At 39.1% G+C, this 20,317-nt stretch overlaps 1 long non-coding RNA gene across 1 annotated transcript; it reads right to left on the minus strand.

Annotated features, from left to right (window-relative positions):
* Positions 1-851: 851 nt before the first annotated feature.
* On the minus strand, positions 852-9,990 carry LOC111730096. The gene is made up of 3 exons (XR_002776555.1): positions 9,127-9,990; positions 8,714-8,796; positions 852-4,352 (listed from the first exon to the last, which is right to left on the minus strand). It is a non-coding gene; the product is annotated as an uncharacterized LOC111730096 (long non-coding RNA).
* Positions 9,991-20,317: the final 10,327 nt, after the last annotated feature.

The following is a 20,317-nucleotide window of genomic DNA, read 5'->3' on the forward strand; positions in this document are numbered from 1 at the left end:
ATTTTTAAAATACTACCATGCCAGAACACTATTGCAGACATTCCTCTGAAATAATCTACATAAGTACTGACTCCCCAAAAACTTGTGTTTGGGGGCAAGTACATCACTTTGATGCCTTCAGTGTTGAATTCATGGGTTCTGAGTGGCCAAGGGCAGTGCCAAGGTATTTCCTGACTTTAGGGAGAAAGCATCAGTAAAACCAATCCAGAAAAAGGGTTCTTTCCTCTTTCCAGGCTTTCTTGTACAACCAAAAGACTGGCAGCTTGTCATTATCTTTTCTCTTCAAGGTTTGAAAAATAGCAGCTTTACAGATAAAGTCCGTCCTGATGATAAAGCTGACTGCATTTGCACAAAACAGCAGACTTAGCCTATTCCCTCCTGCCTTAAATCCTGGTGCTCTTGCTTCTCGTCCTTACTAAAAAATATCATTCATGGCATTTTCTAGAACAGGGCACTTTTGTCTGCATTAAAAAACCTGTTCAGGCAAATATCCTTTCCCTGCAATGATTTTCTTAATGACATCTGGGAGCCTGTCTACTGCTTCTTGGTTGTCAGAAGCTGTTTCTCCTGTTACCTTGACATTTTTCAAGCCAAATCTCTTCCTAAAATTATCAAATCGTCTTTTGCTGGCATTAAATCCTCCAGCTTTAGATCCTTCACTTTTCTTTTGCTTTAAGTTGTCATGTAATGACTTCGCTTTTTAAAATCATACTACAGCCTAGTTATTCCTCCCTTATAGTAATCCTGCACCCACATAAAATCTGCATTTGCAATACGAGATAAAAAGGTATTTCCCAAAAAGTGCAAGGTTTTCGCACCTACTGGCATAGCTGTGCCAACAGTTTCACAACTTTTTTTTTTTTTTTTTTTTTACAGTGGTCCTATGCTGAATTTATCTTGAAATGGTGGGCAACCACAGCTGTGGTATATATCAAGCAATTCAACTTCTTGTGATGTCAGGACTTTTCTCTGCTTCTTGGGAGCACTTCCGACATCATTAGTGGCACTCCCCATGGCTCCCATGGTGTTATTCAAGGTTTATGTATTACACTAAACACAATGAAAAACACACAAGGACCACAAGAGATTACTTTTGACTGTGATATGCAAGTCATTTACTGGGGAAATGAACTGCTCACAGTTCATCTGTGATGATTAGTATCACATGGTGTTTTCAGTAGATACTCTCAACCTGAGCTCACGGCAATAGCAACAAGACATGGGTATAAAAGTATAGTAGTGCAGTATTTACTATAGTTAATTTTATGCAGTTATGATTTCATATTGCATCTTTATGTTTCTTTACATTTATTTTACAGCGAATGACACCATGCAGTGTTTGTGTGTTGTTTTGATAAATTTTAACTTTTTATAATAGATTTGAGTATACTTTATTATAGCAAATGGTAGTAGACTAGTATCTACATACATTTATGCTTTTATGACATATCTAATTTTTAAAAATATCTTTAAGCTACAGTTTGTCTGTGAGTTTTTCAAATTATCGCAAATCTCCAAAAATTTTTCCAATATATTTACTGAAAAAAATCCACATATAAGTGGACCCATGCAGTTCAAACCCATGTTATTCAAGGTTCAACTCTACTTAATAAATTGAGATTCTAGGTAGAATGTTGAAGAAGCAGCTGGCTTCTTCTAGCTGCCTTTATAATTGAGAAAGCAGAGAGATGAACTAAAGAATGAGCTATTTTGAGTGGAATTTCAAGGAAATGTAAAGAGCTCAGAAGTCTTTTCAGCCAATAGAATGTTCTTAATAAAAGAACCTCAGGGCAAAGATTAAATCTAGAGTGGGTCTGTAAAATCCAGTGTTAAAACTTCAGCAAGATCTAAGTCAGTACCTCGAACATCCTTTGACAAAAGATTATGTAAGGATCTTAAGAGTGTTGTTCCACAGCAGCCTCACAGAAAGCCTAAGGAAAAAACTCCTCTCAACAGAGACTTGTGGGCATAGCTTTTGTCTGATGAACTAGATTATGAACTAATACACAGAAGTCTACAGAGTTTTTAAAGGAGTTATATTAGCTTAGAATGAAAGGGATAGTAACTATATAAAATAAAAGGCCTTTAGACTCTAAATCAAACTATAAGCAGGAAGCAAGTTCAGAAAGTTACTCAGCTGCAAACACAGATCAATTATTCTGAAGCAAAAAGGAATGATTCAGGACATGAAACCAAAGACCAAAAGAGGCAGCCACAGCCCACTAACAACTTCTAGAAAGTAAGACTGAGCCCCAATCAAGGAACTGTCAACATGCACCCAGCCAAGTTTCAGAATTGCTAGACTGCTGTGTGCCTCCTTTGTCTCTCTTTTTAAACAAGAATGTCTACTGCAGGGCCTTTCCGATCTTGTATATTAATCATATGGGGGCATACTACTTGTCTCTTCACAGGCCTTCAGTTAAAGAGGAATCATTCTCAAGAAACCATACCCAAGGAACCTGATTTGGACTTGATTTAGATGTTGACACACTGGATTTTGAGATGATGTCATAATGGGAGGTGAATTAGAAGTCTCTGAGGAGGGGGTTAGTGTATTTTGCATGTATTTTGGATGCGGGAGGGATATGAAGTGTGACAAAAGGGTAAACTAAGGTAATAGCATTGTCCAGATGGCCATAACAATATCTCCCATCCCACACATTTTCTTCCACAATGTGACTTTGCCACTCCCCAATTAATAAATGGAGTCTAATCCTCTACCACCCAACCTTAAACACTTAAACACCTCTTTTAAACCCTGACTCACCATGTAAGAAAGCCAAGCCTTGAGGCTTCCATGTTGTAAGGAAGTCCAGGCTATATGTATATGCTCCAGTGGACAACTCTGGCTGAGATCTCAGTCAAAACCAACATCAACTACCAGTCATGTGAGTGAAGACACCTCCAGATGATTCTAGTCTCTAACCTCCAAGTTACCCCCAGCCAGCAAGTCTTCCTGACTGAGGTCCTAGACATTATGGAGTAGAAATAAACCATAATTGGTATTCCTTCTCTGAATTATTGACTCATAATAATTGTGAGTCTAATAAAGTGTTTGTTTTACATCACTAAGTTTTGGGGTAGTTATGTCACACAGCAATTAACAACCAGAATATATACTAATGGAAATGATCTCATAGAGGGAGAAATACAAGAAAGAGGGAGAAATACAATGGTAAAGTCCTTGACTGCAAAAGGAGATGGGTTTCTCTACACTAGATGGAGAAGCCTTAGATGGGACACTGAATAGTTCATTCACTGCAAAGGGAAAAAGGGCCGAGTATAAATACAGATACAGAATGGGTGGAGGAGTGAGGCATGCATTGATGGTAGGTTGTTATTTAGAAATATAGAGGTAAGCACCAGAAGACAGTGTTATGAAATTTGAAAGTGGTTTCCTGTAAGACAGATGTCAGAATGGGGGAGGGGCAAAAGGGTGCTGGTTTTTTGTTATTAATAGTGGTAAGCCATTTACTCCTTAAATTTTATACATATTTTACCACGTAATTCCACCCTTTTAAAGTAAACAAAAATTTTAAGAAAGATTTAGTCCATTCCCTCATATTCCAAATGAGCAAAAAATAAGGCTCAATGATTACATACATGACTGGTTCAAAATCACACACAGTGACAGAAGAGTCAGTCCTTGATCCACTGAGTTCCAAAACAGTGCATTTCCTCTCATCGCATTACCTTTCATGTCACAAAAATGTTACCTAGTAGCAATATATTTCATCATGAGAATTTATTAAACTAAAACAATTTGTTTAGTAAGCAAAAATGAATACCCCATTTCCAACAACTGAGATCAAAAAATGCAAGCTGAAAGATGTCCTTAGGAAAATCGATATAAGCATTCAAGCAAAACAAATAGCCCATCGACTATCCCAGCCTAGTCCACCTCTGGTAGCTATACTATATGCAGGCTTCGAAAACAGATGCTTCCTTTTGCCCTTTTTAATTCTCCTAACATGAACACTCTTAAATCATGTTATCTTCAGTTTCCTTCAGTTTTATGTTACCTACATTTCTCTTTCCTTTTAGAAACTCATACTTTATCATTTTATTCATATTTTGCCAGTAAAATAGCACCCAGAAATCATTTATCTAACCTACTGGATCACCAAATGCCTAATGCTAACCACTTATTCAAATAATACAAAAGCAGGACTAATAGCCACAAGGAATAGCAGTACCTATGTAGTGTGAAATGAAAAGACACAGAAGAATGACAAACACTCTGTTGAAAATGCCTCCCAGTCTTTATTATGCCCAAAATTCTTATCATTAGAGCTTTGGACAGAAGTCTCCACTGCTCACCCAAGTGTCAAATCCAAAGGTCGTCTGTTATACTAGAGAGAAGAGAACATTAACAGCATTTATTTCTGCATGGGGAAACTATAAGCAATTTTCTTCTGCTGCTTTTCTAGATTTCATATTAGGTAAAACACTTACACATTTTTAAAGCCTTTTTTTCAGTTTTGATTCTTCTCATTTCTTGGCAGTGATCAACAATGTTCAACATGTTAATCATTCTCACCATCACAACCTACCCGCCCACTTGATTCTCATACTGACTGCTCCTTATGTGTCTCCTTTGTCAATTCTTCTTTCACCTACTCTCTAATTACAGGCAATTCTCAAGGCTCAATCTCAGGTCTACTGCTCTTCACTCTGAGCACCACAATCCCAGCCTTCAATTTCTCTACCAAGTTCTAGTCACATGTTCCACTGCCTGGCTATCCATTTTCATTTGACTATCCCACTGTCACCTCAAACTCCACATATCCAAAATATAAGTCTAGCTGTCTTATATTTCCTCAACCAGCTACTAATACTTTCACACCTATTTCTGTCAATACCGCCATTAACAAAATTCTAGTTCATTCTTTGTCACTAACTAGCTGAGTAACTTTGGACACATTTTTAAATCTCTCTGGGTCTCAGATTCCTAATGCACAAAATGTATAGATGGGCCCAGATGTTCTCAGCTGGTCTTAGAGTTCCAATGTCTTTCAATTTCCTCTTCAATTTCAAAACCAGAATTTATTAAACTAAAATGATCAGTCATCTTTGATTACTCCTCTTTCCTCTACATCCCACATCCTCCTTTCTTATCCAATCCATAATGAAGTCTTAGGTGACATCTATCTGGTCTTATTTCCACCAAATACAAATCCTCATTACTTCAGGCCTAGATTATTTTCCTATTTCTATCACTTTTCATTCCAGTTCATACTACACTTAGCATTGGTGCCACTCTGATTTTCCTAAAATATTTCTTTTTGCAAGCTCTTTCTCAATCTAAAACTTTTAAATCTTCTGTTACAAAGTATTTTCTTATCTTAGCACTTAAAGGCATCCATAATCTAATTCCAATCTAGATTTTCAACCTGATATCTCACTACTCACCCACACAAACCCTCATTTCAGTCAAGTTATTTTATGTACTGCTCTCTGAATGTGTCATGCACATTTTGTCTTTGTTTACCTCCTATACAAGTTTCTTCCTCTTATGCAACTTCAAATCCTGCCTAGTTTTGATTCTACCTCCGCTCTGGAGCCTTTTCTGCTCAATTCAACTGTAAGTAGTCTCAAATATCTATTAATTTTTTCTTTTTTTTCTTCAAAGTATCAGCAAACCAATTAACTTTCATTATTTGTCTCTCCAATTACACTTGAAGTCCTAAGTGAAAAGAACCTATTTTATATTTTTCAACATTTCTTTTGGACATAGCAAAGACCTTTTGAAGGTATTAATAAATATCTGGTGACTGACTAAAGTCTCTTTTTCATATACAGCATTTATTCAATGCTACCAATGTGTTCAGCACTCTATCGGTGTGTGCTTTCTTAAATCTAGGTATTGTTCATCAAAGCATATACAATCAAATTGAAAAAATATGGCTACCACTAGGGAAATAAATACCAAACAACCAAAGAATGGTATATAACTAAACTATGTGAAAATATTCTAAAACTAAAAGAAAATGTGGAAAGCAACTTGCAAGAAGACAGCAGAGAATGCTTATTGAGAGTCCTTAGACAAGAGTGAATTAAAAAAGCAGAGATTGATGATAGAGTATCTTGAAAGCCAGGAAAAGGAAGTTAAAGTTAACAGGTATAAAGTGGGAAGCCAGTGAAGATTTGGGAGCAAGAGAATGCCAGGATAACGAGTATTAGAGTAACATTTTTATTAAGGATAAATGGAAGAAAGAGATGCTGGATTCTGAGGTTGATATGACTTTCAATATTCCAGGCTGAGGAAACTAGTCCTGAGATTCAGGTGGTAAAGTGGGGGAAACAGAGATAGAAGGACAAAAGAAATATGGACAGGACATGTTGAATGGGTTAATATAAGAGGTAAATGAAAGATAGTTTAAAGAACATGCCTAATTTAAAGCCTATATAACCAGGAGAGGAGGAAATTATGAAGGAGTATAAAGTAATGATTTTCATTTGAGGCATGTTGAGTTTAAGGAGATGATCAAAAATGCTAGTAGAAGGCCAGTACTGTGACTAGAATGACAAGTAAGCAGTGAGATTAGTTTTAAAATTAAAGAACTGGGCAGAAGCTACAAAAATATTAAATAAGAGAGTAAATACATTAAACCACGATCAGCTGGTACTAGCTTTGTACCAATAATTATATCAGTAATTTTGGTGAAGATGGAATCAATTAGTGACCAACTAAAAAATGAAGTTTTCCATTAAAAATATTTTTTTTAACCCAAAAAAGACAACCAAAGCTAAGGCGGGGGTTTCCAAACTTTCTCCATTCAGGGAGTCTTCAGTCTTAGTATTTTTTCCCAGCACCCCTAGGCCAAAAGAAATAAGTAGGTAGGTTCAAACCATTTAAGTGTTAATGTCCTTACATCTTAGTGCTTGTTGGGCACTGTACAGCTTCTCAAACCTTGCAATTAAATTGGACATCACACTCTCATTTTCTGTATCATTGACTTTCATGCAGTATTTGCTTTTTATCAGAGCAACTTCTAAAAATACAGCTTTGCAAAGACATGACATTGTAGAAAGGAATCTGTCAATTTAATGTTGAAACTGTGAACTACCTCAAATGAATAGTTCAAGCCTGAGTTTACAGGTGCTCTGGAGCACCTCAGCACACAATTTGGAAAACGGGGAGCAAAGGGAGGGAGCCTAAAAAGACCAAAAAAAAAAAAAATCTAATGTAGGAGGACAAAAGAAAATTCTTAGCACAATTAACCACAAGAGGGCAGCAGGACAGTTGGTAGGGGCAGCTCAATGGGGGAGGGGGTGTCAAGGAGAGAGATAAGAGTAGAACCTTTCCATTAAAAGGCTATCAACCCCTCAACCAGTGTTTTTTCTCCTTTTGCTAAAGAGGAAGAAACACTGGTCGCTGGCAGATGACCTTATGCAGTCATTCTGCCCTTCTCTGAATCTCAATGGCCTGCCCAGCCATGATAGTAGCCAAGACTTTTATAGTAGCCACGCAATGTACTACTTTGCATGCATAACCTTAATCAATCTTCACAACAATCATAAGAAAAGTGAGGCTCTAAGGGATTGTAAATAATACAACTATGACATAGCAGGAACACCAGATTTCAAAACCCGTATCTGACTCCAAAGCCAATGCTCTTTCTATTCTGCCTCAAAAAGTGTCCACCTTTTCAGTAACAGCCAGGTGAAGTACAGAAAAGATATCAGTTCCCTTCCCATACCTGAGACACCTGTCTCAAATCACTAGGAAAACCCAGTATATGAAACAAACTATTTTTTAACTAGTCCCTGAAACATATAAACTCCATTCATAGGTCATTCAATTAGAGCAAAAACAAGCATTATGTGCTTATCTAGTCAGCAAATACAGCAACTTTTTTTTTCTTATACAGGTAAATACATGTATACAGGCAAGTGTTGGATACATCTAATTTGCCGATATGTTACACACTAACAGATATGTGCACATGTAAGCAAATGATTTTCACATTTGAAGCCATAAAAGGTGAAGAGGGGTGGGGAGATGAAGGCCAAAGGTTGGTTATTCATCTTCACATCGGCTGAGTGTTATATCAGAATATCTGCAGTAGCCCAACAATTTACTTGTATAAACCTATTATGAAACCAAAAGCAATCCTCATCTGTCTTATTCCCACTTTTAATTTCCTTCTCCACATTTCTCCTCTTTTCTATGACACACCTCAGCCACTTTTGTCCTTTCATTCAGAGAAAAAAAAGTTTCTCCTGACAGATTAATAACTACCGGAAAGCAAACTGGGTAAATTCAACCGACACAACAAACTTAGGAAGATAAAACCATCCAGGAAGCATTCAGTGTGGTAGCAGAAACCCCAGCATGTATGGCTAACATGTTCCCTCAGTAGGTATCTCTTAGTACTTGAAATTGTTCCTCTTCGAAAGATTAAGAATCTCTGGCTACTTGAAGAGAAAAAGGTAACTGACGTTTTTTTCAGCCATATTATTTGTATAATCAGCAGAGAAAGAAACAATGAATGTTTCTTAAAGGATCCAAGAGCAACAATAAACACCCCCAAAACACCCTCCCAGACCAACATTAAAAGTTCAGCACCGCCATTCTCAGAGGGGTAGGCAACCGTGAGCCTTGCCTGTCTACACAGGCTTCCAACCTTCCTTCGCATGCACTGACAGCTAGTGACACCCTCATCTTTACTGCAGCGATAAAGGACAGCAGTCAGGATCGCATACCCACCGTTGCGGGAAGTGGAGGAAAGACCTCTTTTTCTGCAGAAGAAATGCAATTCACATCTTGTTCCCTTGCCTGTTTCTGAAACCCTTAAAAAGAAAAAAGAAAGAAAGAAAAAAAAAAGGCAGTTACTACCGCAGAAATCCAGGGCAAATACATGCTTCTTTCTAGGCTGTTTGGATGTCTAGAAAAATTTAAAGAGGGTTAGGTAAAGGGGGGAGGGGTGAATATCAGGCACACATGCATGTAAATATCAAGAGCAAAACACTCCGCCGTAGCTGTCCCCTTAAAGAGGAAAATTCTCTTGCTGTGAAGTTTATTGCCACAAGCAGGGGGAAAGCAGGGATCAGTCGGTGGGAGGTAGGTGGAGAGACAACTGTTGCTCCCCACCCAGAGACTAGGCAGCAAATAACACCCACCCGATGCACGGATCCGGGGCCGAGGACGCGCCCCCAAGCGCACAGGGGCTGCTCCTACCAGGCGCCTCCGGCCGGCCACGGTCTGCGAAGCCCCGGGAGCCGGCACCGGTCCGAGCCTCTGCCAGGCTGGGCACCTCGGGCCCTCCCGCGAAGATTCGGCTCGCACTCACATCCCTCGGAGGCGAGGACCCGGCCTCTCCCCGCGCCGCGGCAGCAGCTCTTCTCCCCGACGCGCACTGCAAATCCGGGCCCAGGCACCAAGCGGCGGAGACGGCAGCGCCAACTCCCGAGCGAGCCCCGCGCCCGCCCAGCCTGTCAGCGCCCAGGGAGGCCGTTAGCGGCAGCCGCTGTGCCCCCTTCTGCTCCTCTTCCTCTCTACTTCCTGCAGCCCACACCACTCCTACTTCGGGCCGCCGAGAAACCCGTCACACTCGTCGTCGCCACCGCGTCTTCGCAGTGCCGCAGGCGACGCTCTGACTCAGCCCCCCCAGGTCGGCCTCCAGTCCAGCAGCCTGTTCCCAGCGCAGGCGGTGTAGCAACCGCGTGGGGGCGGGAGCGGGGGTTGGGGACTGGCGCGCGCCCCCGACTGCGCGTGCGCCGCTCCCCGGGGCCGCGCTTCTCCCGGCGCGCGCCGCGGAGCCGACCAGGGAGGGCCAGGCAGGACCGTCGCCTGTCGCGAAGCCGCGGGCGCGCGCGCAGATTCCTGGGAGGGCCCCCGCGAGGCGGCGCGCGAAGAGCTTGAGCTGGTTGAGGCAAGCGGAGCGGCCCTTTCCAGATGGGCGTGTGTGTGGCCGCCGCCCGCCGTGCAGACTGCTGAGAATGAGTCAGCCCGACCGCGAAGGCACCCCCTGCGTGCACCCTGGCACCGCACTGAGACTTTCTCCTCCTGCGCACTTTTGTTTCCTTTCTGCTTTTGCTCCCACGTTCCGGATGCAGCAAACCTGTGCGTTCCCAGTCCAGCCCTCTAGGCCAAGGGGAAGTGGCGCTGAGGGTTGGGGCAGCGCGTTCACACGGCCGTTTTGCGCCAATGCAACCCCGAGTGCCTCACCTCTGCCAAAAATGGGCGAGGGTGGAATGAGGCGCCTGGCTGCTTGAGGATTGGCGACAAAGCCTGGGCGAATGAATAGAAACAACTTCCACCATCCCCAAATGCTCCATTCACTCAGCAAATATTTACTGAGCACTTACTAGGTGCCAGGCTTGTAGGCCCCAAGGATAAACAGTACCCACATACTTCTTGCCCTACTGGAGCAACAAAAATGCCTTAAATGTATAGTATGCTGGTGTATAATTGACACTAGGAAAAATAATACAAAGTAGAGAAGTAGAAAGTGAAGAGGTTGTGTGCTATTTTAGTTATAGCGGCCAGGAAAGCTCTCCCAGAGTAACTGATATTTGAGGGGATATCTGAAGGATGAAAATGAGCCAGTCCTGTGACTGTCTTGGAAAAGGGTTTTAGGCAGAGAGACTAGCAGAGAGGCAAAAACTCTCAGAAGGGAATATGCTTGGCAACTTTAAGGGCTGGGAAAGAGTTCACTGGGGCTGGAGGACAGTGAAGGAGAGGGCAGTGGTAAGAGGTGAGGCCAAAGAAGTAGCCTGTGACCCAACTGTGTAAGGCCTTTTTCATTTAGTATTTAGCTCTCTTTCTGTCGATCTGAAAGAATTGGAGCATTTATCGGCCTCGTTTCCCCATACACAAATGATGCTGCCATCAGCTCTAGCTTGCATTTAATGATGTCTTTAAATAAACCTCACCAAAATAACTTACATTTCTTCTTAACATAAGACCCATTGCAAAAGGTCTTTGAGCAAATGATAGGATAGGAAATGACTTGAATCCACACTGACTTCTTTAAAGTAAATCTTTAAAGTAAATAATGAACTAGAGCCCAGTTTTCTCATGAGTAAGGGATTATAGGGAAACTGCATTCTGAAAGTGCAATATTGTGATTTATAAGATATTTGGTATTCATCATCCACAGCTCCCAAAACTCTTGGAATTTTGTTAAGTGTAGAGAGTGATCAGTTTGTCTCTTTTTATATTAATGAAGTAACTTTTAGACCCCTCCCAGTGTGGGGGCTGATTGCTAGGAGAACCCACAATGTTTGTAACTTCAGGTCCCATCCACCCCACCCCACCTCTGGGTAGGGGAGAGGGGCTGGAGATTATGTTGAATTGCCAATGGTCAGATACTCAGTCAATCATGACCATGTAAAGAAGGCTCCATAAAAACCCAGAAGGACAGCTTTTCCTTTTTTGGCGAGCTTCTACACTGGGGAACTAGAATGCTTCTACTTGCCACCTTATCAGGGCTCCATACTCCACAAGGACAGAAGTTCCTTTGTTCTGGACCTCGCCCTAGGTATCTCTTGATCTGGCCATTGATTACTATACTTTAATATCCTTTTATAATAAATTGGTGATCTGGTTAAGTAAAATGTTTCTCCGAGTTCTGTGAGCCATTCTAGCAAATTAATTGAACCAAAGGAGGGGTTGTAGGAACGTCTGATTTATAGCCAGTTGGTCAGAAAGTATAGGTAACAACTTGGACTTGAGATTGGCATTTTTAGTTGGAGGAGTCAACTAACTATAAACTCCAGTTTATATTCAGTTGGTCAGAAGCACAGGTAAGAGCCTGGGCTTGTGGCTGGCATCTGAAGTGTGTATGTTGTGGGTGGAAGGGCAGTCTTGTAGGTCTGAACCCTTAACTTGTAGAATCTGATGGTCAGAATTGAGTTGAATTCTTGGACACCCAGCTGGTGTCTGAGCAAGAATTGTTTGTTGGTGTGAGGGAACCTACCCCTCCACCTCTCCCCACCTACCCCTTCCACCACCACCACCATCCCCCCGCCACCTCCCCGCCCCACCCCCACCACCATGATAGAATTGGTTCTGGGAACCATATTCATGTGTTTTACAAGTGAAATATGCTGGAGAGTCCCATTTGTTTTTTAATTTCTAAAAAAAGAGAAAAGAAAGAAATGGGAATTGTGACTCAACGGCAAATCTAAAACCTGTTTAGAATAGTAAGGTTGAAATTATAAGCAGCAACCACCATGAGAGTTCCCTTTTCCTCAGTCAAAAACTGTCATTGGGGTAGAAACCAGAACACAAACCCACACAAGATAAAATGCTAAATGTGGCCTTAATGTCAGAGTTAAAATGAAAAGCATCTGAATTGTGGAATTAGAAACATTTTTTGTGAGAAAAAAAAAATGCCTGTTTTAGAATTCTGAAACAGTGCAGATACATTTATTGTAGTTAAGTGATATTTCTTTATTTTGCAATGATGTGCTTATTCAACCAGGCATGGTATCCATTACTGTCCACTGCCTTTTTGCAGAGAAAAACCATTTGGAACTAGTGAATACTGAGGGTTTCATGTAAAGAAATGGACTCTTTTTTATATTAGTGATTTGGATATGGAATACTGGGGGACAGGGAAATATGTCATTCATAGGCTTATACAATTGAGAAATCAATATACCCATTCAGAGAGATGAAATGACTTGTCTCTCTCCTCACTAAGATATTATGATTTTAAGCTAGTACTACCCTGGAATATTTAGCTTTTTTCACTTTGTAGGAATTTTTTTTATCTCTTTATATGATATAGCTAGAAACTTTGCAAACATTTCAGAAAATTTCCTCTATTCTTTGATTAGATAAAAGAGAATATCAAAAAAATTGACCAAGTCTTTCACAACATTCTTTTACATAATATGGAGAAATAAGAAATGCGGGTTGGATGATAACACATTTAGATTCAAAACTGATTATATGGCCATATGTAAAAGGAAAAATTAGCAGCTAATTGTCAACTATGGGGCAGTATGTAGTGGTATGTTGCAAAATTCTGTCCTCCCACTGTAGTAGAACATGGCAGCAGTAGTTCTTGACTGCCGCTTCCCAAACCCAAGCCTGAAAAAAAGTTGAGACAGTTATGTGTGAGATGGGGCCTTGGCTTCTATCTCTTTTGAAAGTTCTTAGGTGGTTTTGATGCAAAGCCAACGTTGAAAATCCATGGCCAAGGGTTTAAGAACTTATGCTTAAAAGTCTGGCCCGCCGAGGTTTGAATCACAGCGTTCACCAAGGAAATCATTTAGATTTTCTTAACTTCTGTTTCCTCATCAGTATTATAGGGATATTACTATCTTCCTTGAGAGTTGTTTTGAAGATTAGATGAAAAAGTATTTTTAAACCCTTATTACAGATAATGCCTATTATGGTTGTGGTAGAAACAATTTACAGATATCATCAAGCTGGGAAGTATAAGAAATATGTTGGATTTTCTTAGTAATCCTGAAACATTTGTCACAATTTAGTGCATTACACAGAACTGTGTGGGCTAGAATGATAAGGGCTGAGTTGTAATAGAGATAAATGTAAATACCTGTGTTTGGATTTAAAAAAAAAAACAAAACTATGCCATTAATTGATGAAATAATAAAAACAATCTTGAGATCATAAATGTGAGAGCAAAAGACATATTGAAAAGTCCTTGGACGAGGAAACAGACTCAGGTAAAGGTTTGGGCATACACCCGGGTGTTAGTTTATTTCTTTCCAAAACAGGAAAAATGTACTTTTGTGAAGGGAGAAAGCAAGTAGCTATCACAAAAGGCTGATTTATCCCAGGTCTAGTAATTTAAGACAAATGCAGGACTATGAATCAGGTAGACAAGCAAACAATGTTTTTTTATTTTGAATAATCTAAATATTTTAGGACAATTTATTTCAAAGTTTGGTTGAATATGGCCAAAGATTTTCCAAACCTCCTCCGCACTTCAGTGTATCTCTCTATGTATCAATCTTCTCATCCTTCCTTATAGTCCCAAAGAAAAAAGTGTTCCTGGCAAACAGGTTCTTCCCTCCCTTGAGTTAACCAGGTAAGTTTAACTTCCATGCATGAAAACCCAATTTCCCCCTCTGCAAACCAGGAATTATAATCTCCTTCAGGTGAGGATAATTACATTATACAAAATGTCAATTATAGTTATGCTCTACTTTACAAAAAATTTTAACTTAAAAGAGAGGTATAGTTAGCAATTCATTAAAAATATTTCTTTGTGAAAGGAATCATACCAAGGTTCACTCTTTAAAATAGGAATTCCCCTGGCATAATTGTTAGTTTTTAAAGCATTAATTCCTGAGCCTTTACTTAGGTTAAGGATTCTGCCTTCTTTCTCTGAAAACTGTCTTCTTTACCCAGAGTAGCCAGCCTGTTACTGTCGATGACCCTGCCCCCACACCCTTGATTTCACCATGAGTTATCACCTGACTCAAGCTGAGCCAACCCCAGTCTCCCTCCTGAGGAAGTTGGAACTAGGATTCAAAGACAGTTGGTCAGACTTTTGTCACTTAAAGTTACCCATGCTCTAAAGTTAAGCCTGCCACTGTGAGGTTGCCATCTTTATTTGTGTGCATGGAGTTGTACAGAATGCTGATTTGCTCTGGGAGAAAAGAATGACACAAACAGAAGAAAAGACAGAAAAAGAGTGTACACCAGGAATAGTCCTCATAGGCTTTCAGTTTCCTCTTCCTTATAAGGCCCAAAGAAACTTCCTGTATTTGGTATCCTGAAATACTTCCTTATGACAAATTTCTCTTTTTTTTACTTCAGCTAGTTCTAGTAGTGTTAGAGTACTTGCAATGAAATAACTTGGAGTAAAACAGCTTTTATGGTACATTATAGTATAGTCAGATGCTACAGACTTTCAAACAAATACTTTTAGCTCAATTCATTTGGTTTGTGATTTAAGGAAGTTAAGTCAAAAGAGTGAATCTGTTCTCTAATTACTTAGAGCATTTAGGGAAATATTTACAGTATTTCTCAAAGCATGGGGCATGTGTCCTTGGTAGTACAGAAGACAATTTTGAATTTGATACAAACAGTAAGACTGAATCACGTAGTGTGAAAGTCATTCTTTTGTTTCTCTTTTAATCCTCCCAATTTATGTTAAGGGATAAAGTCCAATTGGGGCAAATAAGTCTATAACATCTAACTCTAGCTAATCTCCCTTGTCAATAAACTCCTTCAGGTTGTCAACATTATCTAGCTAGAATTTAACAACATCATATTAATTTTAAGATTACCATCTATGATACGTTCTTGGGATTGTGTCCTCCTAAAATATATATTGAAGTCCTGACTACCAGTACCTGTGAATGGGACCCTATTAGAAATAGGGTATTTGCAGACATAATCAAATCGAGGTCATTAGGATGGGCCCTATTCTAATATGACTGGTGTCCCTATGAGAAGAAGAAAAAGACACACAGGAAGAAAACAGCCCTGTGAAACAGTGGCAGAGATTGGAGTGATGCATCAGTAGCAAAGGAATACCTGGGGTTACCAAAAGCTGGAAGAAGCAAGAAAGGAAACTTCCCCAGAGGCTTTGGAGAAACATGGCACTGCTAAACACCTTGATTTTGAATTTCTAGCCTCCAAAAGAACTATGAATTTAAAATTTGGTGGCTATTACCAAATCGACTTTCAAAAATCTCATAATACTATATCAATACCCTCTTCTGTATATGTAATCTCACTAAGTCTGGACATTATGAATCTTTAATTTTAGGTAATTTTAATTCCAAATCACGTTCATTCTAATAGGTCAACAGTATTTATTAAACTCCTATCATGTGACAGGTATTCTACAAATGTTAGATACTCACTAGTGTGTTATACAGCCATTATTATACCTATTCTTGCCTCCATTATTTGTTTTTAATACATTTTAAAGTGGACATACTATTAAATTAGAAAATTCACCAATCATCTTGATCAAGCAAGTAATTATTCAATCACAAATGAGCTTCCCTGTACCATTCTTCTTATGGGAAAAAAATTATTCCTTTGGGAAAATGCTGGTGAGAAACAAAGACCAGAGATTTTTACTAGCTGAGGGACCTTTCTGAACTCCTGTTTCCCAGTCTGCACAATGATAATAATAAGGGTGCTTACCTTTTAGGACAGATTTTAAGTTATAAAAAGATAACATAGAAAACACTTGATAAATTCCCAAGAAGGAGAAGGAAGAGGAGGAGAAAGGGGTTAAGAAGGGGAAGGAGGAGAAGGAGAAGGAGAGGGAGTGGAAAGGGGAGGGGGAGAGGGAGGGAACAAGGAAAGGAAGGAGAGGACGAGGAGGAAGAGTAGGAGAAGTATCATAATATGAAAAATACATCAATCATTATTCAAGGGCTTTATATATATTAAATCATTTGAGCCTCAACAACTCTGAAATGATTACTTCTGTTATCTTTATTCCTAAAGTAAGAAATTGATGCACAAGAGAATAGGTTTCCCAGAGTTTTCCAGTAATCCTGCCTCCACAGAGCACCTGGCTTCAGAAATAACTCTACTACCAACCCCACTCTACTATCTCCTGTACAGGCAATCGAGCAATAAATATTTCCTTTCTTCTTCTTACTTCATAGCAGAGTCTACCCAATACACATTCCTTCCTACAGAATGTTAAATATGGTGATAGAAGATGACTCACTAAATTCTTAAGCTTTATATTAACATACAAAAAAATCAGGTGACATTATTTATATATAAGTATAACAACAGCTTCTACTCAGGATAAGACTTGTTTGCTGGAACAGCTCCCAAATGCTCCTAAGTTGTGGAGCAGTGGTTCTCAAAATGTGGTCCCTGGACCAGCAGTATCAACACTACCTAGGAACTTATCAGAAATGTAAACTCTTGAGCCCCAAATTGGACCTTCTGTACCAAACTCTGGAGGTGAGGCCCAGCCACTTGCATTTTAAACAAGACTTCCAGATGATTTGGTGCATGCTAAAGTTTAAGAACCCACTGTGAAAGAGAATCCACGTAATGAGTGAAGTAAAAAAAAAAAAAAAAGGAATAAGCCAAACAGCTTAGGTTGACTTTCCTAATAAACAGGTGATACAGATAGAGAGGAAGAAAAAAATGAAAGATACATAAGGCCCAGATACAGTATCTGACTTAAGAGATGAACAAAAAAAAGAGATCTTTATTTCAAGTTGCTGCAGTTATTGGGAGGGAAACAAGAGATAGATGGCAAAAGGGAATTTTAAAACATTTTGTTTTATATTATAAATTGGACCACTTTCATGCCCTAAATCCTCAAATTTTCTCTGCAATTACTCTTGGCTATTAAATTTGTTTTTATTTGAAAGCAGTTCCTATATAATACCTAGACCAGGGGTCCCCAATCCCTGGGCTGCAGACCAGTACTGATCTACAGCCTGTTAGGAACCAGGCCACACAGCAGGTAAGCGGCGGTTGAGCAAGCAAAACTTTATCTGTATTTGCAGCTGCTCTCCAGCACTAGTATCACCGCCTCAGCTCCACCTCAGAACATCAGGCATTAGATTCTCACAGGAGTGCCAGTCCCTGGTGCCAAAAATGTTGACAACCATTGACCTAGACCATATAGGAGCCCCTAGACATTAAATTACAATACAATGAATTCATCAAATAGCATTGAGTACACTAGATACAAATCAAACAAATTCTAAAGTCAGAAAGTGTTGATGCTGAAGAAAGTTACACATCATAGAAATCATTGATTAGATATAATCATCAAGTCTAAATACCATTTCTAAAAGTTACAGAGGTCGCAAAGATGATGCAGTTCAAGGAATGTACCTATTTCCTGTCTGGTAGCGTAGGAGTAGGAAGAGTCTATTGTTTAAGAACGCAAAGGTACTCTTTTAGACAGTGAAGGCAAGAAAAATATCTGTTTCATTCCTCACTGAATATCTAGTACTAAACGGAGTTTGACACATAGTATCAAATAAATAAATGTATAAGTGAATTGATGAATAAGAACAATGGCAGAACAAGGTAAGGGTCAGTGACCAAATCCTCTGTGCTAATAATACGTTTAAGCAATCAGAAAATAAGTTACCACTTAACTCCTTAGGCAGAGATGTCTTGATATGGAAGTAACTCACCTTAAGAATTTGAGCTGCAAAAAAAAAAAAAAAAAAAGTTTGCGTTGCAGAAATTTAACCTGGAGAAAATTATGAGTATCAAGAGGTGTGATGAATGATAACTTAGTTCAGCACAGAAAGGATTTCTTCATGATTGCCTCCAGCCCAGCTATCCAGCACCTGTGACAGAGTCAGGAAGGGAATGGAGAGAAAAAGCTGTAATTAAGAGCATGTCAAATAAAATACTTATATATCTAGAACTTTTGTAGGAAACAGAGTTCAAGTCACGGCTCTCTGTGGCTCAGTTATAGAGTGCAACCAGGGAGGTGCCCCACTGGAAGACCTTGGTAAAGTCAGAGGTGCTGCTTCAGAGAAGCCAATATGGGTCATTTCAAGAGATAATAACAGTAACCACAGTCGTAGCCAGGAACCGGGCCATGACTTTCCCTGGGCCCCTTCCTTACCTTCCTATACCCATAATATGGCTTGCTCCATCACCTCCTTCAGGTATGGTGCAGTTGAAATTGTAATGTCTCCCAGCCTCTAGCATTCCTCACACCAATCTCCTGATTTGTTTTTCTCCATAGCACTTATTACCACTTCATTTCATTTATTTATTTGTCTGTCTTCCCTCAAGCAGAAAGTGAGCTCCAAGTCTAATATTCATACTGTATACCTAGCACCTAGGACATGCCTGGTAAGTGGTAGAAGCCAATAAATACCTATTGAACAAGTGAACTTTTCATTATTTTGCTGTACATCTTATTTGATAAGTGTAATTATCTCTATTTTACAGACAAGAAATGAAATTTAGTAAAGTTAACTTGCCCAAAATAACATATCCATTAAGTATTAAAGTTCCTATTGAAGCTAGCTCTGTCTTCCCACAAAGGATATTCTATTAAAAAATGAGTAATATTGGGACTGTTTTTGTAACTTACATCGTTTCTTTAAAAAATTTACATTCTGTTCTGCAGTTATAACTTCCACATTTACTTTATGCTTAGTCCTGCAATAAAAGAGATTCAACATTCATTAGTCATTTTTCTAGTTTCTCTGTTGATCTACGAGGTTCATTCTTTGGCAGTTTCCTCAAGAAGGGTTCAGGAGAACTGGTCTCTAATTAGTGCATGTCCAAAAATGTTTATATGTTTCCTCTCTACTTAAACAAGTTTGGTTACGCATAAATTTCTTTCTTTTTTTAAAAATTTATTTGAATTAGTTTCAAGTATACAGTACATTGGTTAGACATTTATATAGTTTATAAAATGATCCCCATAATTACTTCTTCTCTCTTCTGGTTTTCCACTTAGCCAATATATTAATGCTAATTACATTTCCTATGCTGTGCTTCCCATCCCCATGACCATCTATCAACTACTAATTTGTACTTCTTTAACCCTTTACCCCATTCTCCCAGCTCCCCAATTCCCCCTCTCCTCTGTCCATCACCAAATTTTTCACTATATTTGTGAGTCTGTTTTTGATTAGTTTGTTCTTTTTGTTCCTTAGATTCTGCATATAAGTGAAATCATCTGGTATTTATCTTTCTCTGTCTGACTTATTTCACTCAGCATAATAACCTCTAGGTCCATCCATGTCATTGCAAGTGGTAGAATTTCATTTTTTTAATGGCTGAGTAATATTCCATTGTATATATAAACCATAACTTCTTTATTCAATCATCTGTTGATGATCATTTAGATTGCTTCCATATCTTGGCTATTGTAAATTGTGCTGCCATGAATATTGGGATGCATAAATCTTTATGAATTATTGTTTTGGTTTTCTTTGGATAAATACCCAGAAGTGCAATTGCTGACTCAAAAGGAATATCCATTTTTAATTTTTTGAGAAACCTCCAGACTGTTTTCCATAGCAGCTATACCAATTTGCAATCCCACCAACAATGTATAAGAATTCTCTTTTCTCCGTATCCTCGCTAACATTTGTTGTTCTTGATTTATTGTTGATAGCCATTCTGACAGATGTGAGGTGATATCTCACTGTGGTTTTAATTTGCATTTCTCTGATGATTAGTGACATTGAACATCTTTTCATATGTCTATTAGCCATCTGTATTTCCTCTTTGGAGAAGTATCTGTTCAGGTCTTATGCCCATTTTTTAAATTGGATTGTTTGTTTTTGTTGTTGTTGAGTTGTATGAGTTCTTTATATATTTTGGATATTAACCTCTTATCAGATGTATCATTAGCGAATATCTCCTCCCAATCAGTCAGTTGGTTTTTTGTACAAAAACTTT

Source organism: Pteropus vampyrus, unplaced genomic scaffold (assembly GCF_000151845.1).
Source record: "Pteropus vampyrus isolate Shadow unplaced genomic scaffold, Pvam_2.0 Scaffold301, whole genome shotgun sequence".
Taxonomy (NCBI): Eukaryota; Metazoa; Chordata; class Mammalia; order Chiroptera; family Pteropodidae; genus Pteropus; species Pteropus vampyrus.